The 26,110-nt window shown below is 42.8% G+C and overlaps 1 protein-coding gene across 2 annotated transcripts in view; it reads right to left on the bottom strand.

Moving 5' to 3' along the window:
* The window catches only part of kiaa1191 (KIAA1191 ortholog), a 127,953-nt gene extending 118,591 nt beyond the window's left edge, over positions 1-9,362 (bottom strand). For both annotated transcript variants that reach the window (XM_084320740.1, XM_084320741.1), the window contains exon 1: positions 9,227-9,362. The gene's annotated coding sequence lies outside the window, so the exon portion shown is untranslated. The remainder of the gene's footprint in view (positions 1-9,226) is intronic.
* Positions 9,363-26,110: the final 16,748 nt, after the last annotated feature.

Below are 26,110 nucleotides of genomic sequence, written 5' to 3'. Positions count from 1 at the left end.
CATTCTTTATATAGGCCTATCAATTGTTTTTAAGCTCAATAAACTCTGACCGGAATTTATCCCATTTGTCCGGTAGATTGAAATCTACCGGACACTCAGACCTGCAAAAAAAAATTCTAACGGAAACCCTGGTGCGGCGCCAGTCTAGAGAGGAGTACGCTACTTTGCTTCCTGGATTAGGTACTATAGTTCGATTGAAACGAACCGAGTCCCAACTTTTCAAGAGGACCATGGTTCGGTTGTTTGGTCCTCATTATAGTTCGGTTTGCGTTCACACCTGTACAAACCAAACGGACTATCGATCTAAAGGGACCATGGTCCACTTAAAGTGGACCAAACAGAGTAGGTGTGAACGCGCCCTTAGTCTCCAAAAATTTTATCTACCTACCTCAGTTGTGAAAAAAGAAATCCAAACTTCAAATAACCACACTTTCGACCGTTTTCGGCTTGCCCCGACTGCTTTGTTGTTGAATCAAGTCAAATCCTAGGTAGGCGTATATTGTGCGTGTGAACGTTGACATGAAAAAAAAAAGTTAAAATATATATATATATATATATTTTTTTTTTTTTTTTTTTTAATTTTTTTTATTATCATGTCATCTTTCGCGGGCCGGTCAGAATCATCCCGCGCTGTACAATGCCCAGGTCTGCTGTACACTGTAGACAGCATTTCCTGATTTATGGGATGATAAAAAGACATAGCCACAATCCCTTCTGGACAAAGTTCACTGTGTTATGTGTCAACATAATGAAACACATTTTTTAAATCTGGCATCATCCAATGTTGGTATTTAGACCCTAACGTCATATGCAAATTAGTGCATATTTAACACTTTCTCTGCCAAGGACGCCTAAACTCGTCATTCCCCGCCATGCTAATTCTGCCAATGACGCCGTAACACTGCATTGAGATCAATATTTCAAAAATCTGTGATCGCAATCATATTTCTCCCACGGAGACTTGAGATCTACTGTTGATCCCCTCTCAACTCTCCAACGGTTCAAGAGCGCCATCTGGTGGCCGATCGGCGGATCGCTCAAACCGGAAACCGGAAACGGAAACTGGTGCTCATCCAAATTCGGTCCGATCACTCGCTATAGGTCCCGGGACTCAAGCTAGACACAATGGATAGCAATCCATTACCAATAACTCGATAAACAACATGATTTGGACGTATTTATTATACAACCTGGAGATGGATCACATATTTCAACATCCCATAATAGGAATATTTTTGCTCCACGCTCATCGCCCAACGGCCGAGGAGACTGGGGTGAGTTTCAGCAGGTTTTTTTACAGTGTTCGATACAAACTGCTCTAATGATCATATCACCCACACTAGATGAATCATCTAACGTTGGCCACGGAATTATAAACGACCCCCCCCCCCATCCGGTCAACATCAGATGATAAGTAGTAACTTCTAGAAGCACGTCCATTTGAAATTTTTTATCTCGCGCCGATCGCTATCAAACTGTATACAATCATCAATATAATGCATTTAGGGCTATAAATCACGTTCTGCAGAAAGCTGCAGAAAACGATAAAAAGATATTTATACTTTAGACCGTATTTTAGTATGAATATGTGAATGAAAAAGTATAACGTTGCTACACCCTGAACAATAGATACTTGATGTTGAATGGGCCATAGTAATGTCAATTTAGCAATACAATTTAAAAAGTTATAGCCCTGCAAAGAAGGGGAACTTCTCCATAGACAAATAGAGCTGGCAGAGGATGGTATAATGATGTACATAAGCCTGGCGAAGAAAGTGTTAATTAGGTAACGCCTATTTTGCATATATAAACATACAATCTCAGAAAACTTGCAATATATTTTTCTTAGTTGTTATGTACGTAACAAACTGGGAAAGTTTCATAGTGATATCTATTCAAATATATTTGGTTGCCTATTCACCTGGGGTGTCTCGCCTTAAATAATAATAATATTTTTTTTCTTTAAATACTTTATTTATATATTTATTGATAATTTTGTCCCGATTTATCGATTCTTCCAAATGGCATATTGTCTCAGCCTTACTCATATGTGTATTCCTCACTGGTGAGAGAGTTTCCTTCAGTGTTTTACAAGCCTGGTGGTACCTGCCTTTCTTCTCAATCAAAGGATGCCTTTCTGTCATCTTCTACACGTTACCGAAGGCTGCCTTTCTGTCATCTTCTTGAAGTTACCAAAGGCTGCCTTTGTCATATTCTACAAGTTACCAAAGACTGTATTTCTGTCATCTTCTACACGTTACCAAAGGCTGCCGTTGTCATCTTCTACAAGTTACGAAAGGCTGCCTTTCTGTCATCTTCTACAAGTTACCAAAGGCTGCCTTTCTGTCATCTTCTACACGTTATGTTACCAAAGGCTGCCTTTCTGTCATCTTCTACAAGTTACCAAAGACATTTCAAAATAACTGGAGAAACACGCTGTGGCTCCTCCTCCCTCTCAACACCAGCTGAAACTACTGTTTGGGCTTGAGGGAAGCGGGGGCGGGGTGGAGCGCACTGCTGTGAAGGAAGGGTACGCTGCGTTTACAACACAAGACAAAATGAGAGAAGCAACACGGTATGTGGCACAAGAATCGTTTAATCTCAATTATCTTGATTTCATGACCATGGTGGAGGCAACCATGCAAGGTGTCAACCTGCACATCGGGAGCAATTAGGGGTTAACCTCTTAAGCCTGAACGGCGCGGTACCGGTACGAGAGATATCACGCCATAAATCCATCAATACAGAACGTATTAATGTTGCATTTCTTTTTCAAATGTAGCCAAGAGTACCCTAACCCTATCAAAACAGCAGTAAAAGTGTATCTTTTCAGCACTACTTTTGTTTACCAATGATTTTAAGTAGGCATGCCCCGATCGATCGGCCAGCGATCGGTATCGGCTGATATTCAGTATAAATATGAAATTGGGGAATTCCGATAATGCTTTCTAGTCGCCGATTGCGAAAACCGATCGAATTCTCAGCAGAGTTGGAATCTCGCTGTCTTCTCTCCTACTACTCACACACGCTGTGCAGTGCACGCATTGCCCCTCCCCTCCCAGACCCGTCTTGCCAACAATTCCTCTCATTCGCTCCAAAGATGGCAAGAGTCCTAGCCTCCGCAACTTGTCGTGACAGCTCCTCTTTCAACATCACTGAAGCATTAAACAAAATGGCCCAGTAAACTATTCACTTTAGTTTATACATGAGGCGTTGTCTAACATTATCTAGCTGGCTAGTAGCTACTGATAGCTCATAATATCAACGTCAGTGATAACATCATTGGCATTCGTTTTTTCAGCTGTTGGCTAGCTATCGTTCTCCCGTTGGCTAATGTTAGCTACCTAGCTAATGTTTAAACAAAATGGCCCAGTAAACTATTCACTTTAGTTTAATACATGAGGCATTGTCTAACGTTATCTAGCTGGCTAGCTACTGATAGCTCATAATACTACATACACAGGGAGCGAAATTAACTTTTTGACTCACCGGCCAGTGGCGGGTAGATGGGAAGAGTCTACCCGCCAAGCATATTTCTTACCTGCCAAAATTGTTTTGATTAAAAAAATATATATATATATTTTATATAAAAAAAAATTTGTTAAATAAAATATATATTATATAATCATACTTGTAGTTGTATTATCTGCGAGACATCGCCACCACGCAATAAGTCAAAATGCTTGCTATCTGCAAACAGCTCCACTGTCTGTGTGTATACTTGAGTAGCCTCCAGCTCCAGCAAGGATTCTCCGGCCCTGCAGCTAGACCCTATATTCAGCTAGACCCTACATTCAGCATGCAAGGATTCTCCGGCGATGCAGCTGGACCTATTTATAACGTTACCGTTCTTTTGTCAAATCACATTCAACATGCCCTCAGCTAGAATACGCATTCAATCAATGTTATAAGACATTGATATCAGGAGCTATCTGTAGCTACTGCTAGCCCGGTAGATAACGTTAAGACAATTTAGTTTACTGGGACAGATGGATCAACGTGAGCTAGCTAAGCTAGCTAACGAGGGACCGGAGGTATTATGCACTCGAGTAGACTATTGCTGGAGCATTTGTTGATATCAGCAGCTATCAGTAGCTAGCCAGCTAGATACCGTTAGACAATGCCTCGTCATGTATTAAACTAAGTGAATAGTTGACTGGGTCATTGTTTAAACAGTAACGTTAGCTCTTGGAGGTCCGATATAGACTAGAGCAGATGGAAGTAAACAAGCCAAATGATAGCTTCCGATTGGTCATTTGCTTTTTTTCTCATGAAACCAGTCACGTCACTCTACTGTGATTGGACCTAGTGCGATGTGGGACTTGTAGTTTTTTAACGATCTCGCGGCGGAGAAAAAAAAGACGAGCGGCTATAATCTGTACTCGCACAAGAGTATCGTTATGAAGTTATGAACTACACGTCTACACGCCACACGGCGGGCAGCCCTCTAAGTGTCATGCGCCAAAGGTAAAAACAACTGGCGGGCGGCGGGCTTTAGTTTCGGTCCCTGTACATACATCTGATTAGCACTACACTTAGTAGTACTAATTTATATATTGTATACCCAGTTTAATCACCTGTACATTCAGGGCTCGAAATTTGCGACCAAATTTTCATATGCGACCGAAATTGTATCTGTGCGACCTCAAAATATAATTGGGAGCATTCGTGCGAGTGCAAATAATTGTTCTGTTGCGACCGCCCCCCCCCCCCCCCCCCTCCTCCTCCTCTTGTTGACGCACACACACGCTGCACGCAGTGCCCTCGTTGCCCCTCCCCCTCACAGACCCGTGACATTTGCACCGGAGATAGCAATCGTGCAGCTCCTCTTTTAACATCACTGAAGCATTAAACAATGGCCCAGGAAACTATTCACTTTAGTTTAATACACGAGGCGTTGTCTAACATTATCTAGCTGGCTAGCTACTGATAGCTCATAACATAATTGAAATTCGTAGCTATCTATCTTCGACTGGCTAACATTAGCTACCTAGCAACTGTAGCTTGCTAATACGGTCGGGTCTGCTGGCTGACTACCTTTTAATTCGCAATGGAGTGGAGCTAACTAACTGTACAAATCGATGTGATTGGCTGAGACTGTATTTTGTACAGTTGGCTGCCTGGCTGTTGTGGACATCAACTCAACGTCAACACTGTTGACACTCTCAGCTAGTTTGCCGACAGCAATGTAACAAATAATATGGTCCGTGCGGAACCCTTTTCACCAACACATAGTTCCGTGTGTGAATAATGTTGAGCCACCACAAAAGATGAATCCAAAGTTTAATCCAGTAAGAATAGTACTAGGCTATATTATAACACATCTTTGCAAGTAGATTACATTGGCCAAATTCCCTTTTGACATGTAGCCTACATATTCATCATGAAAGTTTATTTGGAAGTATTTTATATTCTGTACTTAGTTTTAAAGTGGTCAGACAGTTCCCTCTGTGTGTATGTGTAATACAGACAGTCTTCACACATTCATAAATAACACTTACAGAAAAACTTATTGTGCACTAGGGCTGCAACTAACGATTATTTTGGTAGTCGACTAATCTGTCGATAATTTTTTCGATTAGTCGACTAATCTAACGATTATTTCTGTCGATTATTTTTTCGATTAGTCGACTAATCTAACGATTATTTCTGTCACACCCTCCATCTCTGCTTCCTGTGGGCGCGGCTCCTTTTCCGGGCTCTTAGCAGACTTCTTAGCTTAACATAACAGACCGACAGTAAGTTTGGGGGAACTAATGGGATAACTGGGGTTGCAACAAAAGTGCAACTAGGGCTAAACACAATGAAATAAAATAATAATAATAATAATAATAATAATAATAATAATAATAATAATAATAATAATAATAATAATAATAATAATAATAATAATAATAATAATAATATAATAATAATAATAATAATAATAATAATAATAATAATAATAATAATAATAATAATAATAATAATAATAATAAATAATATATCCTTCTTAGCAGACTTCTTAGCTTAACATCCCAGGGAACTAATGGGATAACTGGGGATGTTGTTTGCTCCTGACAAGAGTCTCAAAGTCTGGGGTGATGGTAGACAAAGCAACTCTGAGGTCATGCTCAATGTTCAATCTGTTCCTCTGCTTTGTCTTCAGCTGGACCAGAGCTGAGAAGCCACTTTCACAAAGATAGGTAGTGCAAAAAAAACAATATTTTTTTTATTTTTTATTTTTTTTATGACACATCGACGCAAAAATTCTGGGTCGACGAGTTTTTATGATCGACGTCGTCGATTATGTCAACTAATCGTTGCAGCCCTATTGTGCACTGTAATATGTTTTGTTCAATGTTTTTTTTTTTTTTTACAGAATACCGTGAAACCGTGGTATTTTTGCCCAAGGTTATCGTACCCTGTAACATGCCTAGTTACACTATAGGCTACACTACTATAGGTCTACACTATACTATAGTTTAAGGCTACTTTCACTGTTTTACTGCATTACAGTACTGTTATATTGTCGTTTTTTTTATCAATAAAAAATATATATTACATAATGTTGGTGCTCCTTACATTTTGGTGGGTGCCCCTAAATCTTTGCTGGTGCTCCCAACTTTTTGAAGTTGGGAGCACCAGTGCTACCAAGTAAAAAAAATATTTTGAGCCCTGACATTGTATATTACTATTGCACTTTACTGTACATTTCCAATCTGGTTGGATGCCAAACTTATTTTCATTGTACTGTACTTGTGCTGTATGATTACTATCTATAATAAATGTGCCTAGAAGAAGTGGAACGTCCGTGTTCACTGACTTGCGTGCCAGTTTGAAGTGATGTTTGTGGGAGGAGCTTTATATGTTTAACCCTTTCACTACTGCACTACCAAATGGTTAACCCTTTCACTGCGACACGACAAAGGGTTAACCATTTCACTACCACACTACAGAAGGTTAACCGTTTACTATCACACTACAGATACCGTCTGTAGTGTGATAGTAAAGGGTTAACCTTCTGTAGTGTGGTAGTGAAAGTAACAGCTTCCGTCAGAGATCTTGTAGAAACACTTCTGCATAACGACACATAATGGATACTCCACTAGAGCAGGGGTTCCCAAACTTTTCAGGCCGGGGCCCAGAAAATGAGGCGTCAGAGAGCCGCGGCCCAATGCACATCGTCTGGCTTTTTTTTTCTTTTTTTTTGCCAGGTGACCGATTTTTTAAGCCAAATATCACTTCAATCCTATTAAGTTAGTTCAAGTTAGTTATTCATTTATATGTGCTATTTATGAGAGGGCTAACTTGTTGCAAAATAATAATGATAATAATAATAGCCTCATTAAAATACTATTGTTGCTTCGGTTGTTTTCAGCGTTTTATGTGCATAATCTGTTATTTAGTTTGAAATGTTCGTTGAAATAAGTAGATTTTTCGTTTTTGTTTATTTATTAAGTTAATATAAAACCATATAGTCACATTTTAGAATACAATAGAATACAATTTTAGAATACAACTAGAAACACTGTCCTGGCCTGCTTCTAAGTTCAGTGGCCTGACAAAAAAAATTTAAATAAAAAAAAAAAAAAAAAAAAAAAAAAATCTTTTATTTTTTTTTATTTTTTTTTTTATTTTTTTTAAATCATCTCGCGGCCCACCCGTGGCTGCTCGCGGCCCACCTTTGGGTCGCGACCCCGACTTTGGGAACCACTGCACTAGAGGAGACAAGCAAGGAGACAAGCAAAGAAACCTCAGACTCCCTCTGTGCATTTCCTATGGCTTTGGAATGGCCTTCAAGGTAGAATCTGTGATGTGGAATCTCTAGGCAAAAGAGCCATTCTTGGTTTTGAATTGATTGAAAACTTTATTAACAGATTGCAGAATGGGTACATTACAGTACGGTATTGTGCTTTTTTTTTTCTTTTTTGGTCTGATGTGTGAGTTGGATTTCAGTATATATGGGAGGGGTTGTTGATACTGCTGTCCACACAGGCTCTACCAAAAGAGGTCTGGAGAAATGCATGTTATAATAAGTTACTAAACTCCTACCCACACCTCAGACAGATTTTTTTTTTTAAATAAACAAAGTGCAATACCGACCATGGGTATTTTGCCTAGAGGTCGCTGTTTGATGGTATATTACAAATTATATATCTATAGATGGCATTGCAACAATGTTTCAGTTTATGAGTCACAGGGGAATCAAGGATGGAGGAATCAAGGATGGAAGACTGAGGAAAGGAACTTTTTTTTTTTTTTTTATCTTTGGAACATTGGAATTCCCTAATTTGTTCTCTTGCTCTTTGGCAGGATTTGATTGGCTGCGCTGTGAGGGGGCGGGTAGTAAGCGGCTTCAGAGAAAGCTCTGTCTGTCAGTCACATGTCAGGGTACCAAACCATAGATATATATATATCTATGTGCCAAACGGTCCGTGCGTTTTGCTAATCTGATTGGCCACGCACGTTTCTGGTCATGTGACATGAACGCCCAATCGCGTGACGAGCAGTGTCTTAGTCCATTTCCGCGTCGAACAGCCTGCAAACTACCTAACGCCTAGTTTATCACTGGTTAAGCTTAGGCGACTCTTTCGCAGGTGGTTAAGGTTAGAGTTTGGAATCAGGGCTGGCGTTCTATCGCCATGCTCTTAAGACAAACTCTAACCTTAACCAACTTCGAAAGAGCGCCTAAGCTTAACCGTCGAAAGAACTTGCCGTCACACGATTGGGCGCACATGTCACATGACCAGAAACGTCAGTGGCCAATCAGATTCGCAAAACGCACGAACCGTTTGGTAAAAGTAATCAGGCGTCAGGGTAGCACCAGTAACCTAGCTACCTAACGTTATGATATAGCTAGCGACATGAACACATAGCAGCCAAATAACAACCAGCATTAGTATCTGGCTCAATAGAAGAACTTACGTCTTCAGTTATAACGTCAACAGTTCTGTTATCAAATAACGACAGACACTAGGTTACCTGACCCTAGAGCGTCTGATATTACACAAACAGCCATAAAACACTCGCCCAATTATTATTTGCTGTGACTGGCGGTCAGTTCTTGTCATATAGAATCGAATTCCGTTTGAAAGTTATATCAGAACACGTATATATTTAGTCAAATGTCTTACTTTTCACACGGACCACAACAAGCATCATTCTACCGTGAGGAAACGGTCTCGGTAGAAACGAACGGACGGTGTCTGTGTGTTTGTTGTGTCTCTGGTCTAGTATATCTTACCTGGTCTGACGTGGCTAAAAGCTACGACATAGAGAAGCTTGTTCTTCTGAATCTGAATGGATAAAGGGGAGAACAGGGAGCAGCCATCACGTCCGATTAATAAAACAGAAAAAGATGCTTCCTCAAAGAACGGTACGTGGCTGGATCTCGCGAGACTGGGTGACAATGCTTGCTCATAGACGAGTAGTCCCCCCATCCACTCTCTCTCTCATGTAATGTAAAATGGGTGCCCGTACATTTGGACTTTAGTTTCACCCGAATGACTGAAAATAAATTATATGATCGCTAACAAAATATATAAAATGTGAGGCATATGATGAACTATTATACCTAATTATGATCTGTTGGCAGTGAATATTTCACAGGTGCGCTATATTGTAATCAAAGTTTTAATTAATGTGATCTGTTAGTAGTATTAGTAATAGTAGTAGTAGTAGTAGTATAGTATTAATAGTAACAGTAGTAGTAGTAGTAGTAGTAGTAGTAGTAGTAGTAGTAGTAGTAGTAGTAGTAGTAGTAGTAGCAGCAGCAATAGTAGTAGTTGTAGCAGTAATAGCAGCAGACAGTAGTAGTACAGTAGTAATAGTAGTAGTAGTACCCCACTTACCTATGGACAGTTTAAAAACATGATTACAAATCAGTCTGTGGTGTTTTTCATTTTAACCTTATGTTTTGTGGGGGATGGGGGTTGCATCTGTGTTATTTATTATTTGTCTAATTGATCTACCCCGCCAAGTACGTTGTGGATGTCTAATGTTTGCTCCTGCAGACTGATTGATTGATTGATTGAAAACTGTATTAACAGATTGCAGAATGGGTACAATACAGTGTACAGCTCAATGTACACAATTGTTAAGGGGATGCAGACCAGAGAAAGACTTTCGTCTTGTTTACATCAGGGCCCCCCATTTTCAATTCATCAGGACATATATGACATACATGACATACAGTTAGACTGCAGTCTAACTCTACAAAGTATATATTAACATACGTAACAAGTGTGTAGCTAGACATCCGTGACATAAATATGAACAGTGCAACAGGTTATGGGCCCAGTGCCATGTCTAGTCAGCGATTTAACACTTTGATTGCCTAAGGCTAAATTCATGATATACCATCCGTTGCCAGCTCTATTTAACATGGAGAAGTTCCCCTTCTTTGCAGGGCTATAACTTTTTAAATTCTATTGCTAGATTGCCATTATTAGGGCCCATTCAAGGTCCTATATGTATTGTTCATTGTGTAGCAACGTTAAACTTTTTCATTCACATATTCATAGTAAAATATGGTCTAAAGTATAAGTATGTTTTCATCTCTTTCTGCAGCTTTCTCCAGAACGTGATTTATAGCCCCAAATGCATTATATTGATGATGAAATAGAGTTTGATAGCGATCGGTGCCAGATAAAAAATTTCAAATGGACGTGCTTCTAGGAGTTTCTACGTATCATCTGATGATGACCGGATGGGCGGGGGATCGTTTATAATTCCGTGGGCAACGTTATACCATTCATCTAATGTGGGTCAAATGTTCATCATAGCAGTTAGTATCGAACACGGTAATAATAAACGCTAAAACTCACCCCAGTCTCCGCGGGCCGTTGGGCGATCAGCGTGGAGAAGACAGTTTTCAATTATGGGATGTCGAAATACCGGATCTATTTCCAGGTTGTATAATAGTATATACGTCCAAATCATGTTGTTTATTGAGTTAGGGCGAGCGATCTATTATCCAGTGTTTCAAGATCGAGTCGCGGGAGCTATAGAGAGTGCCCGGAAGTAATATGGGTGATCACCACTTCATCCACATGACTTCCTGTTTGGCGCTTCTGCCAATCGGCCACCAGATGGCGCTCTTGAACCGCTAGAGGGTTGAGAGGAGGCCAGCACTGTGTCTCAGGTCTGCGGAGGAAAAATATGATTTCGATCACAGATTTCGATCACAGATTTTTGAAATATTGATATTAAAGACGAGTTAGGGCGTCCTCGGCAACTTTAGCATGGCTAGGAAAGACGCCTAAACACGTTTTCGGCACTTAAAGTGTTGACTTTTGTTCGGCGGCAACGAGAGCATACAAGTTATGGGAAACTCGCTTCCTAGCCCACATGGAGTTGAGAGGACTCAGCGAGACAGAGAAGCATACGCGGAGCTGGTGCAAGTTTGAGACAACAAGAGCTTGTTACTAATTATGCGTGTAGAGGAGCCAAAGCTATATATTTAGGTTATTGTATTATATGAATGTTTATATGTTTATTTTTATAACCTTATATTGAAACGGCATTAGGAATATTGATTGGATTTAGATAAAGTCATTGAACCGTCTTATTTGTCATAATAGAACATTCTAGAACATTTGTGATGTCACAGTATGATGTCATAATCAAACTTTCTAGAACATTTGTGATGTCACAGTATGTCATAATCAAACATTCTAGAACATTTGTGATGTCACAGTATGATGTCATAACCAAACAGTCTAGAACATTTGTGTATCTATATTCAACAATTCTCTCAGAAGATTCGGAGAGTGAGAAGGGAGGGTAAGTTGTTTTATGCTGAGGCGGTTAGCAGGGTAGGACAGGGCAGCCAAGAAAGAGAGCAGGAGGTTGGAGAAGGGCATTTGGCAGAGAGGGTAGAGCAGGAGGATAGAGAGAGGGTAAGGGACGAGAAATTAGGTATTGTGGCCTTCGTGGCAGGGGTAGTTACTGGTATGGCAGAGGCTAAGGGTAAAACAGAGATGGTGAAGATGATGGGATGGGAATGGAAGGTCTGAAATGGGAGGAGGTGGTTAGGGAATTGGGTGAGGGGGCTGAGAGGGACCAAGCAGCCCAGAATAAGATCGCAGGGGGCGAGGAGGGTCCCGCGGAGGGGGGCTCAGACAGGAAGTAGCAGCATTAGCTGCACTCCAATGGACAATGACGGGTTCCAGTAGACTGCGGGAAAAGAAGAAGAAGAAGAAGAAGAAGAAGAGCCCATGAAAAGAATTGCGGCGGGCAGTAATACGCCACGATGCGTCTACACTGCCGGAAACTCGAAGAAGAAGAAGAAGAAGAAGAAGAAGAAGAAGAAGAAGAAGAAGAAGAAGAAGAAGAAGAAGAAGAAGAAAAAGAAGAAGAAGAAGAAGAAGAAGAAGAAGAAGAAGAAGAAGAAGAAGAAGAAGAAGAAGAAGAAGAAGAAGAAGAAGAAGAAGTCAGTGTGCATCTTGAAACAGTGCTGAGCAGTGCCCCGTTCCCCGTACCTGGTTCAACTAAGTCGATCAAGATGTCATTATCCAGATTCAGTTAACCCGATGTTTGAAGCCGGGATTTTCCTGTTCCTCGAAGGTGGATTCAGTCTCGTTAACTCAAGCCAGACTTGAGACCCAGGATAAGTGCGCGCGGCCGCTCCAGTTGAAAAGCCAGCACGTATCGATAGCAGAGATCCTGATTCTCTAGCGGCATTGATTGATTAATTGATTTAAAACTTTATTAACATATTGCAGTACGGCTCAATCGCCTCGCCGACAAGTTAAATGCGTTATCTATAGGCTAATTTTAAGTCCCTCATTACCTCAATCAATCAGATTATATTTCTTTAAACTTGCCTGCTGGATTGAATAATCAAATGAGATCTTGCTAGCGAAAATAATTAGTTAAACTGTTATACAAAATAACGATACGGCTCTCTTCCCATTGATTGATGTATGGTCGATCTTTTACTTATCTCCACTGTGGTGTAACGGGTTCTTCTTTTGACTTTCACGCAGACGACCGGGGTTCGAAACCTAGTCTTTCCCTTCTTTTTGCGATGTAGGAATAATTCAATTTGGTGCACGTTGAGAGCTATATAAAGAATGACACCCTCAATGCATGTAGATTTATAATATTTTAACTTGAAACTAGGCTACTTTGGCGTATAATCATTAATATTATATTCCAAAAAATTATATTGGAAACACGGGGTTTCGAACACCGGTCGCTGGGTTGCCAGGATTGAGCACTACCGCTGCGCCACTGTGCCAGATGCGATAAATTCATTGTTTATACATTAATGAACGAGACAAGATCCACAATCCACGCATAGACACTTCAATTTTATGCTTGAATGAAACACAATCCAGGCGCTCCATTAAACATCCACAGCGGAGAATATGAAAGGAATCAGAGCCAAACGAGCGATAGGTTTCAATCATTAAAAATATCCCCGCGGGATTCACATTTGCAATGCTGCGCGTTGTTAAAATAACCACATAATGTGTACATCGCACCGAGCGAGCGCCACGGTATATAACGTGCATTATTTAGGACAAAGTGAATTTAGTATCAGCATTTTGGGTCTATTTTACATTTCAAAAGCCCCCTCTGGAAGAATGGAGCACAAAAACGTAATTCAGAATGGTATAAAGCAGATCCTAGACTGTGGGAATAATTTCAGGAAACGCGCTGTCACTTTCTTTGCAGGGCGTGGCTGTGCTTCATCCGGCTAACTTGAACTTAAACCCTGCTTTCGACCAGGCTCAAACTTTTGGATCTGTTGTCATGGTGATTTGGACAATCCAGGTACGGGGAACCGGAAAGTCCGGCTTAAGTCAGACTTAACCGAAAGTTATCCGGCTAACTCAGTTATCCAGGTACGGGGAACGGGGCCCTGAACAGATAGACTAAACAACATAGATTGAAGCCTGCATTTCTAGACCTGGGTGCCTTGCCTACCGTTTTGCTGTGGAAAGAGCCGGCAAGTTGATTTTTACGGCTTTCAGGTGTGGAGGTATTTTGTCATGTGTCGAGTCTGCAGTGATTTTGGAGACTGGGAAAATACAGTTTTCTTATCTTGTAGTAGTGACGTGAATATTTAGGAAAATAGCTTTAGGATCACTTCTGCAAAGAAAGACTTCGCTGTGGAAGAGAAATAAACCATTTGGATATCTTTGTTTTACACTGGAGCGGCTGTGGACATTATTTTTGTTTATCAATGAACGTACTACTCACGTAAGCAACTTTGACCAGTAGAGTGGAACGTCGGCCCTCATAATGCGGGATGCAGCAGCCGACGGTAGGGCGGCATTGAAGATACTTCGGCAACATTATGCGGGCAAAGGAAAACCGCACGTTTATAAATTGATGAGGTTTATTGTGAACTCTCAGTTCTTCACATGGAAAGCAACGAGCCCGTCATGGAGCATATTGTTCGTGCAGAGACAATATTCTCGTTGTTTAAATTGTTGAAAGGAGCCGACGAGAACATAAGTGACGGGTTGCAAGTGGGAATGGTAGTGAAAGACCTGCTGGACTCTTTCAAACCGTTCGTGGTTCATATTACTCAGAATAATGACAGCCTGACATTCAGTGAATTCAAGGCTAAACTAAGGAGCTTTAAAGACACAGAAAGGTACAAGCCGAGTAATAGTGATGACGGGGACAGTGTGATAATAGCTGGTGCAGTAGTCATCACCTCATGGAAGAGGTAGAGAGAGAAAGAGCATGGCCGAAAAAAAGGGCATAATATCTAGAACATGTACGAGCATGCCTGAAGCAAGAAGAGCGGAACGCAGGAGAGACGCGCCATGCCGGGGGAAGCAGCAAGACGCCATCGCGGGAGTGACCGGAGCAGAGTATGGTGCAGCGGGGGACCAGTACCGACACTGGGGAGCGCACAGAGAGACAGACGGCACCCACCGAGAAACAGGCGGACGCCGATGACCGGGAAGGCAGGTCATATTGCTTCAAGATGAAAGAGGACACCGGGCCGATGAGGCGGACTGTCAACAACAGAGGTTGGACTGTGGCGCGACGTCACACATGATAAATTACTTTGCAAAGTTCAAAACAGTTGATAAAAACTTTAAGTGCAAGAGTCACATAATTGAACTTGCAGACGGGACAAAGGCTACAGGAATTGCCAAGGCCAGAGGAGAAGCTGAAGTCACCTTAATTGACAGCGAAGGAAGAAAGGTGACAGCACGACTGAAGAGGGCCCTGTATATCCTGACGTTTCCTCAGGACAAAGCAGGTTAAAGCAGCCTCAAGCAACGGAGAAGAAATCCACTTCAAGGAAGATGAAAATTGGATGGGGTATAAAAACTAGGGTACCACGTTTAACTTAGATGATGTTTCTGTAACGTTCTGGGTTTCTAGGACTAGGAACCCTATTGTCTTTCTGGAGTACTTCACCTTGTTGTTGGTATTTGCACTTATTGATTGTCACTTCTGGTTCGCTGTCACTACACTGATTGACTGTCACCACTGGTTGCTGTCACTGGCTGTCACTTATGCTGTCACTAATTGATTCCTGTGGTATGTCAGGAATGTGGCTTAATAATGACCTGTTTCCTTTCTCCCTGTCGGAGCTTCAGACAGTCCTGCGTGCAGACGGATTCAGAGCAAGTGCTGGACCTGCTTGTTGTTCATTTATATTTTGTATTTAGCCTAAGGTCTATTCTCAGTTGACGCCCTGTGTCTTGTTCATTACTTTCATTGCTCCTGTGTTCTTACAATAAAAAGACACTACTGAAGAAGAGCAAACCACATCTCCGTCTCATTCCTTCCTCTACAATTGGAACTCAATTTCCTACCTGCATCGTAACAGAAGCTCCGACCAAAGATGAGTTCCACGGAAGAACTTCGAGAGGAGATGGTGGTTCAGCAGGACCAGCTGAGGGTCCTTCTCGAACGCCAGACTGCAGTAAGCGTCGAGCTGGGTTGTCTGGGAAGCCTGTCCATCATTTCTCAGGAAACAGCAGCTTCAGCGTTAGCTGCGGCTAGCGATGCCTGTTGCGGCAGTAAACTGTCATAGACAGGTAGTGCCGAGGGGCTGAGTGGAGGAGTTCAAACAATTGACGCGCACCGTGAAATAACTCGGTAAATAATACTTTTGAGGCTTTTATTCTTTCGCTTCATGAAACAAACAAAATACCCTTATTTAACATACACTAATATACTGATACTGATGCATTCTTGCGTGCTTGTGTGCTTTCAATATTGCGTGTGCTTTCACAACCGGTCCCCAATGGATAAACACGCTCACGTTCTTAGAACTATCTTGCGTGTGGTTGCGTTCTTCAATATTGCGCTCTTGCATGCTTTCCATATTGCGCTTTGCGCTTTGCGGTCAAAAGAAAATATGCTCTCCTAACTCTCACCCCCTCTCTCCGTGAACTGTCAACCTCTGTGAACTGTCAAACACAGAGAACTGTCAGACGTGAAAAGGTGAATGAAATTCCATAAAACACTCCCATTAGCGACACACCCCTGTGAGCACGCCCACCACCTAAAGTGACAGTACAACTAATAATACAACATAAATAGAATACTGAATCATAATAAAGAGACCTCCATTACGGCGCCTACAATGCCCGTTCTACTGCCGCCGGGGCTGTATCAGCGATGGGATCCACGCCTGGAGCCTTGCCGGCCGGCGGGGAAGGAGGGCTGGTACATCCAGTCGGTCGTGAGGACATCCGAGAGCCACGGCTGCCGCCGCCTGATCGGTATGGAGGAGCTCTGGAGGGGTGTTGTGAGTTTGTCACCCAGTGCTCTCTCGTGTTCCAACTTCAACCTCGTACTTTCCCCACTGATGTGTCTCGGGTAGCATATATTATTACTCGACTCACAGGTCGCGCTCTTTCTTGGGCCACGGCAGAATGGGAGAATGGGTCAGTAATCTGCAACAGTGTGGATGCCTTCACCCGGGAGTTACGTCATGTATTCGATACCTCCTAGGTGATTTCCATTTATGAAGCCGGCGGTCGACTTACGTCCTGCCGGCAGGGCATTTGCTCTGTTGCAGATTACGCCATTGATTTCCACATCGTGGCTCGGGAGGCGGCCTGGCCAGAGATTCCCTACTGTGTTTTATTTCTGCAGGGGCTTTCTGTGCGGATGCAAGACGAGTTGTCCACACGGGAGCTACCCGAGCGACTGGACTACCTCATAAACCTGGCCATAAAGATAGACAATCGGCATCGGGAGAGGGAGCGCGAGAGGGGAGCGTCGTCACAGGTACTCTTCCGCCCTTCCGGTGTCGAACCACCTGCATTCCAACACACGAGAGAGAGCCTGGGTGACGAGCCTATGCAGCTGGGCGCTCTCAGCCTGTCTGAGGCGGAGAGGCAGAGTCGGGTCAATGAGAAGCGCTGCTTCCGCTGCGGCCGCACAGGGCATCGTTTCACCAACTGTCGGATATTCTCAGGAAATAATCATTTATATTTAGCCTAAGGTCTATTCTTAGTTGACACCCTGCGTCTTTCTTGTTCATTACTTTCATTGCTCCTGTGTTCTTACAATAAAAAGACACTACTGAAGAAGAGCAAACCACATCTCCGTCTCATTCCTTCCTCTACAATTGGAACACAATTTCCTATCTGCATCGTAACAGTTTCAAGACTAGAAGGTGTAGTTGAAGGAATGAAGATTAAGACAAAAGATTATTGACAAATCTAACTTCAACTGTGAAACATGTACACAAGGAAAATTGTTGGAATAGCAAAGCTAAAGGAATACTTGAACTAGTCCATACAGATCTGTGCGGCCCGATCGAGCCTACTGATAAAGATGGGTATAAATACACAATAGCTTTCACAGATGACTATAGCAGTATAACATGGACATATTTCATGAGGTCAAAGAGTGATACAGCTAAGGCTACTGAAAAATTCTTAGCTGACACTGCCTCGTTTGGGCAGGTGAAAACCATTAGATCTGACAATGGTACAGAGTTCACTGGAGGATGTTTCCAAGATCTGCGGAGAGAAAATAAGATTAGTCACCCGCCTACCTCCGGTCAATGGTCTCTAACTACACATCCTCAAGACACCTACGCTCTGCATCTTCTGGCCGCCTCAGACCTACTCCTATCCGAGCTCCGGGAGGGTCATCAAAGAGAAGTCGCCTTTTCTCAGTCCTTGCCCCACAATGGTGGAATGAACTACCCACCCCAGTTAGGACAGCCGAAACCCGTCCAATCTTTCGCCGTCGACTAAAGACGCACTTCTTTAACCATTACCTTAAATTAAACAAATTTAAATTACAAAAAAATTAAAAAGTCTAACCCTAACTAACCTTACTGCCATGCACATGTCCTAATAAACTAACCTACACTGTAGCACTCAACACTTTGATGAACATTGTTACTCAGCTGATAGAGTTGTGCCTTCCTGATGACTTGTCGTACAGAACTTGTAAGTCGCTTTGGATAAAAGCGTCAGCTAAATGACTAAATATACATGTAAATGTATGCTGCTAGAAAGTAAGATGCCAAAGCAGCTATGGATGTTTGCGGTGCAGACAGCTGCACAGATACGCAACAGGTACTATTGTAAGCGATTAAAGCAAACCCCATACAGTGCTTTCACAGGGAAAAATAGTTTTTGGCAGAGAGTGCTATGCCCTATAGACAAGACAAAAATAAACTGGATCCAAGGTGCAAGAAGGGCATTTTCATAGGATATGATAAATACAGCCCTGCATACAATGTCTATTATCCAAAAACAGCTAAAGTGTCAAAGCATAGATTAATTAAGTTCGTACAGAAGAGCAACAGAGACTGCCAGACACAAACAGGTCCACACAACGATGGAGACAGCTATGAGGATAGAGACTCATACGAGCCTGATGTAGTACCAGTTAGGACTGGTGAGCAGCCCCAGACTACAGGTAGAGGAGGTGAAAGTGGTACACTTTCTAATAACCAGGGGGATAGTGGGGGCAGAAACCGTTACCCAACTAGAGAGAGGAAGACCCCAACATATCTTGAAGAATACCAGTGTAAAGCAAGATGTGGATTATTTCTATAGAGCTATATTTGGGGTACCAAACACATACAAGGAGGCCATGAGCTCGAATACATCTCAGAAGTAGGCTAACGCAATGGAAGAAGAGATTAACTTTTTAAAAGAGAATGAAACGTTCACCTTGACCACACTTTCTAAAGGGAAAACTGTTGTGGGAGGTCGCTGGGTCTTTACGATTAAAGAGAGCCAGGATGAATCTGAAACATACAAAGCTAGATAGTAGCTAAGGGCTATAGCCAGATAGAGGGGATAGATTATAAAGAGACATTTGGTCTCATTCACCAACAGTCTTAGGACGAAATATCTGACAAATCTTTGTTTTTTTTAGCGCCACTTAAGACATTTGGCCGATCTTGCGATTCACCATCTTAACTAAGAGCAGGATTTAGGAGCGCTGAAGAGCAGTCGTAAGTCGGCAGACTGGTGTGCGCCGTGTTCTTAACTCTTTAATTACCAGACCCGAGATATCTCGGGTTAACTCGCCATGCGTTGGACACCAGACCCGAGATATCTCGGGTTTTGGTAATTTTTTCTTTTATTCGCAATTTTTATTCATTATTCATCCACTGACCTCAGTGTTGCTATAGGAAAGGATTTTGAGATCGCCAACGTGCAATACCGGCCGCATCCTGCCAGATGGCAGTGTCGCCCACCCTTTGAAACCTTATATCTAACTCTGTGTTACACTCAAATGTTTCCGGGCGCTATATTTAGACAGAGCCGAGTAAGTCACTTCATCCGACCACTTCGAAACGCATCTGGCGCACTCCGGGACCAGACCGGGACCAGATGGACAACAATACTGGAAATCGTGATCAGACAATTGGAATATTATTTTTGGAATACCACGACCACAGGTAAGGACTATCTGACATCAATTTCAGCTTGATCCAACAATGTTTTGAAATCGATCCAGCTGATCGGCTTCTGTAGTGTTCAACGCGAATGCCGTTACTGGCCATCAAAGCATAAAAAACGCCCCCCCCCCCCTTTCTTGCATTCATGATGAAACATAATACCTATTATATACATTTGATTTGGAAATAGTAGCGTGTCCAGGCAAGAAACGCCAACGCTTATAGTAGAATTCACGTTGCACCCTATAACTAGCTTCCCAGGAAATATCCCGGATCGCTCTGAAATTATTGTAGGAAAGCCTTGTTAATAAGACTACTTTGTTCTGTAATAGCCCTTTAATATGTTGTTGTTGACAGGAAAGGGTAATTGATTTATGCCAGTGTAATCATTCAGCGTGATGTGCTCCAGCTAGTGTCGCACTCTAGTCTTCTGATAAGGTTACTGGCCCTTTAAGAGTTTCTCCTTCTAACGTGGGCAAGTTGGTCTCCGTGTTGCTGCCTGATGGTGCGGCAGTAGAAACATCTGTCCCTTTGAGGAACGTGTGCGTAAATGACACGTGAGTACAGTACTTATGTTTAGTTCCTGCCTATTCATTCACTCAGCTTACTCTACACTTACAGTATGTCCACATTGATCCATTCCTGTTGACGTTGTTTCACTCTGTTCTCGAGATGCTGCGCCGTTAGCTTAGCCGCATGTTAGCCAGCCTAGGCTGCCTCTGCTAGTGATATGCTGCTCTGCTGCGTGGTTAGCTTAGCCGCACGTTAGCTAGCCTAGGCTATATAACTATAACTCACTCATTACCTCTAGTGAATTGAATGTATCTTTACACCTGGTTTACAGTCTGCCTACCTATATTGTTTACATGCATTGCACGAGTAATTCCCTGCATAGGCTATGTAGGTTATAGAGACCACCGCTCACCCGCAGAGAGAGCGCCACCTACCAAGCCACCTACGTGACTTCGAAGTGGGATATGAACCTCAACTCAGTACTCGGATCAGTCAGTACTCGGATCAGTCAGTACTCGGATCAGTCAGTACTCAGATCAGTCAGTACTCAGATCAGTCAATTCCTAGACCCACCATAAGGTCAGGTGTCGGCTCCCATCGTTCATACCCGGCGAGTGAAGCAAGGGCTCCGTATGAAGGTAGTAGGTCCTCACGTCTGTCAATTCCTAGACCCACCATAAGGTCAGGTGTTGGCTCCCATCGTTCATCTGGGAGTGTACACCGACCACATGCTCTCTCACCAGTCCAGGAAGATATCCTCCAGGAGCACATCCGCCACCTGGAGCTTGAGGAGCTACAGTGCCAGGTACAAGAAGACTGCAACGCCGACCTGGAGCATCAACGCTTACAACGCCTACAGCAGGAAGCACAAGGTGCACGGGAAGCTATCGCTAAACGCCTGGACAGGCAGAGGCGGCTTAATAAGAAGGAGAAGGAACTTCAAGTAGCCAAACTGGTCACCTCACTTCTTCAAGAGTCAGAGATGAGGGCTCTTGTGCGTGCAGCAGCATCTGAGCCGACCTATCCACCACCTGGACAACAGCACCACGTAGTGGCACCTGTGCCTCTAGCCCTTCCTACCATACCACAGAACATGCATCCCCCGCCAGCTAATCCAGCCGCCATCACTCCAGTGATACACCATCCAGCACAGGCGACGCCTCACTCTGCTGCTCTCCCTGTGTCATGGTACCCAGCTCCCAACATGCCTGGTTCAATTGAGCAACCTACAACCTCACATGAAGCTTCTGTAGCTACACACAGTACCCAGAGTCCTACCTATGGTGCGACCATCCCTAGTACTCAACCCAGTACTCAACCCAGTACTCAACTCAGTACCCAACCTAGTACTCAACCCAGTACTCAACTCAGTACTCAACCCAGTACTCAACCCAGTACTCAACTCAGTACCCAACCTAGTACTCAACTCAATACCCAACCTAGTACTCAACCCAGTACCCAACTCAGTACTCAACCCAGTACTCAACCCAGTACTCAACTCAGTACCCAACCTAGTACTCAACTCAGTACCCAACCTAGTACTCAACTCAGTACCCAACCTAGTACTCAACTCAGTACCCAACCTAGTACTCAACTCAGTACCCAACCTAGTACTCAACTCAGTACCCAACCTAGTACTCAACCCAGTACTCAACTCAGTACTCAACCCAGTACTCAACCCAGTACTCAACTCAGTACCCAACCTAGTACTCAACCTAGTACTCAACCCAGTACTCAACTCAGTACCCAACCTAGTACTCAACCTAGTACTCAACCTAGTACTCAGCCTAGTACTCAACCTAGCACCCAACCTAGTACTCAACCTAGTACTCAGCCTAGTACTCAACCTAGTACTCAACCTAGTACTCAACCCAGTACTCAACCTAGTACTCAACCTAGTACTCAGCCTAGTACTCAACCTAGCACCCAACCTAGTACTCAACCTAGTACTCAGCCTAGTACTTAACCTAGTACTCAACCCAGTACTCAACCTAGTACTCAACATAGTACTCAACCTAGTACTCAGCCTAGTACTCAACCTAGTACTCAACCTAGTACTCAGCCTAGTACTCAACCTCGCACCCAACCTAGTACTCAACCCAGTACTAGTCACAACCCAGAGTTAGTCGAGTACTGGGTTGAGTACTAGGTTGAGTACTAGGTTGAGTACTAGGCTGAGTACTAGGTTGAGTACTAGGTTGAGTACTAGGTTGAGTACTGGGTTGAGTACTAGGTTGAGTACTAGGTTGATTACTAGGCTGAGTACTAGGTTGAGTACTAGGTTGAGTACTAGGTTGGGTGCTAGGTTGAGTACTAGGCTGAGTACTAGGTTGAGTACTAGGTTGAGTACTGGGTTGAGTACTAGGTTGAGTACTAGGTTGAGTACTAGGCTGAGTACTAGGTTGAGTACTAGGATGGGTGCTAGGTTGAGTACTAGGTGGTCCTTCGAGCCTAGGCTGCCTCTGCTAGTGATATGCTGCTCTGCTGCGTGGTTAGCTTAGCCGCACGTTAGCTAGCCTAGGCTATATAACTATAACTCACTCATTACCTCTAGTGAATTGAATGTATCTTTACACCTGGTTTACAGTCCGCCTACCTATATTGTTTACATGCATTGCACGAGTAATTCCCTGCATAGGCTATGTAGGTTATATATAATAACTCTGGTTAAGCGAATGTCTTAGTTACTAGTTGCACTATATTACTAATGAATATTATTGTAGCTATAGACCACATGTTTATGACATTATGTTTATGTACGTCACTACTGTGTTTACTAATGTATACTGTATTGTATTCCTTTGTAGACAACCACACACATGCAAATTCCCAAATACAACCACATTAACTGCAGCACGCCTCTGTGTGATTCTTTAATCAGAGTCACAACCCCATAGTGTCCGCCAGCTCTATCAAACGCACCCTGTGGAGGCCCTAGTCCTCCGTTTCAATTATACTTATATTCACCACGGGATAACGCGCGAACGTATGCATGAACACATTTTCTCTTTTTTGCATCTTGGACGGAAGAAAGTCACTGTCAAATGACCATAGTATTGTCCCCATAGATATAATATAGAATATAGATATAGCTCTCCAAACATAGTGACGCACAGTGAAAATATGTAATGAAAACCTGGCACATTAGCTACAAGGCCAAGACTAATACTGAATTAGTTAAGGGCATTATTTGGGAGGAATCATGGTGATTTCGTTCATGTCAACTCTAAAGGCCTCCTTGGAATTAATTAATCATAATTTAAATAAATATGACAATATTTGTATGATTCATGCCTCAAGAGGCATCGTAATGTCCGAAAATAAATAAAAACACTACACCAACACTGCAAATGACAGTGGATAAATAAATAAAAACTAAAGCTAATCGCGTGGATACAGTATATCTACAGTGTATAGTGGAATAGTCTGTATTAATATTTCATATTTATACCATCTTGTTGTGTGCTCCTGGCCACCTGTTCAGCGCACACACACACACACACACACACACACTGTATAGTCTACGTGCGTAATTAATGAACAGTAGGCTTATATTATTCTAAATAATGACTTGTTTTATTAGGAGATCACAGATACTGCGCTGCCCTATAGTAAGTAGTACAGTACGTACAGTACACCTCTTAGCGTGACATCTCCACAGAGTCGGGCATGAGCGGACCGGACTCTGCGCGGCATGTCCGCAATTGTTTGAGGTTTCAGTCAAGCTTACCACCACGTACCAATTTCCTACATTTCTCATGGCAGTTTACTACATTTAATGCAGGTCGATGTCAACCAACATGCCAAGCAGCCTTTTGTGGGACACCAGTGCGCAATGACTCTGTGGAGTCTGGTCCGCTCATGCTCACCTGTTTTTGCCCACGGCCCTCGCATTATAATGAGCTGGAGAGGCGTGTCTGTATGCAAATGAAGTAAACGGGAACGCGCATTCAAGTTTGTCATGTGAGAATGCTATTCATCGACTACAGCTCAGCATTCAATACCATAGTCCCCTCCAAACTCATAGCCAAGCTCAGGGACCTGGGCTTGAACTATGACCTCTGCCAGTGGGTCTTGGACTTCCTGACGGGCAGACCCCACGTCACCCCAGGTGGTGAGAGCAGGCAACTGCACCTCCTCATCCATCACTCTCAACATAGGGGCCCCCCAGGGCTGTGTTTTGAGTCCCCTCCTCTACTCCCTGTACACACATGACTGTGTGGCACAGCGGAACAACAACACAATCATCAAATTTGCTGACGACACAGTAGTGGTGGGCCTGATCTCTGCAAACGACGAGAGGGCTAATCTGGAAGAGGTAAAGGTTCTAGCGGGATGGTGTCAAGAGAACAGCCTCTCCCTGAACGTCAGCAAAACAAGACGACCTAGTGCTCCATCAGATGGACGTGAAAACGGCGTACCACTACCTACATGCCTTGATGGACTGTGAGGTGTATATAGAACAGCCGGAGGGATTCATAGTTGAGTCCAACACTGATGATCGTTTGGTTTGTAAGCTGAACAAGTCGTTGTATGGCCTGAAACAATCAGGGCACAACTGGAACAAACTCCTACATGATCACCTAGTAGAAAACAGATTTATCCAGAATGCGGCCGACAATTGTGTATATGATAGACAATCTGAAAATGAGAAGGTGATCCTGATTATTTGGGTGGACGATTTAATAATTGCAGCCAACAACAACAACTTGATCAGTGAAGTAAAGGAAATGTTCAAAATGAAGTTCAAAATGAAAGATCTATGGGAAATTAAACATTTCTTAGGTATTGATTTCACACAGAAAAAGGGAGAAATCAAGATGAGTCAGGCAAGACACATTGCAAAGGTGCTACAGAGGTTTGGCATGTCCGACTGTAAACCGAGGTCAACACCATGTGAGCAAAAGCTAAATTTGGATTAGGAGGATGAGGTTGTACTGTAGATGCCACAGGTTATAGAGAGATAGTTGGCAGTCTGATCTACATAATGACCTCTACTAGGCCAGACCTAAGCTGGGTGGTCAGCAAGTTGTCACAACACTTAGCACAGCCAAAACAACACTTGGTAACAGCTAAACAGGTGCTACGTTACTTGAAGGGCACAAGTGAATATGAGCTATGTTACAAAAGAAGTGACAAAGACCTTAAACTAGAGGCCTATAGTGATGCCGACTGGGCGTCAGACCAAACTGACAGGAGGAGTACAACTGGGTACTGTTTTAGCTTGGTCAAAGAGGGTCCAGTTGTATTCTGGAAGACTAGGAAACAACCAACAGTGGCTTTGTCAACATGCGAGGCGGAGTACATGGCTCTAGCAGCCCCTGCCCAAGAGAGCCTATATCTTGTTCAATTACTCCAAGGTATGAATAAGGAAAGGCAGCACACACCAGTGACAATATTCGAAGACAATCAGGGGACTATTGCTCGGTCCAAAAATCCAGTATGTAGGCAACGGAGCAAACATGTTTATATTAAATATCACTTTGTGCGAGCCGCACATATTGATGGTAAAATATCCATTGAATACTGTCCTACGGAAAACATGATGGCCGACGTGTTGACCAAACCACTGACAAAAGAAAAGTTTGAGAAGTTTGGGGAAACATAGATAACCCAGAAGTATCAAACAACAATAAAGTTGTGTTTTTCCTTAGTTGTTATTCAAGGAATAATGTGCCAGACCGGCATAGGTAATTTAATTTATGTTTTAAGGAAGACCTGTTTTTCTTTTCATGTAAATCTGTAAAG

This window comes from Notolepis coatsorum (genome assembly GCF_963971535.1).
Source record: "Notolepis coatsorum genome assembly, chromosome: 8".
Lineage (NCBI taxonomy): Eukaryota > Metazoa > Chordata > Actinopteri > Aulopiformes > Paralepididae > Notolepis > Notolepis coatsorum.
Note: the sequence above shows the minus strand (reverse complement) of the source record. Positions and strands in the feature narration are given on the sequence as shown.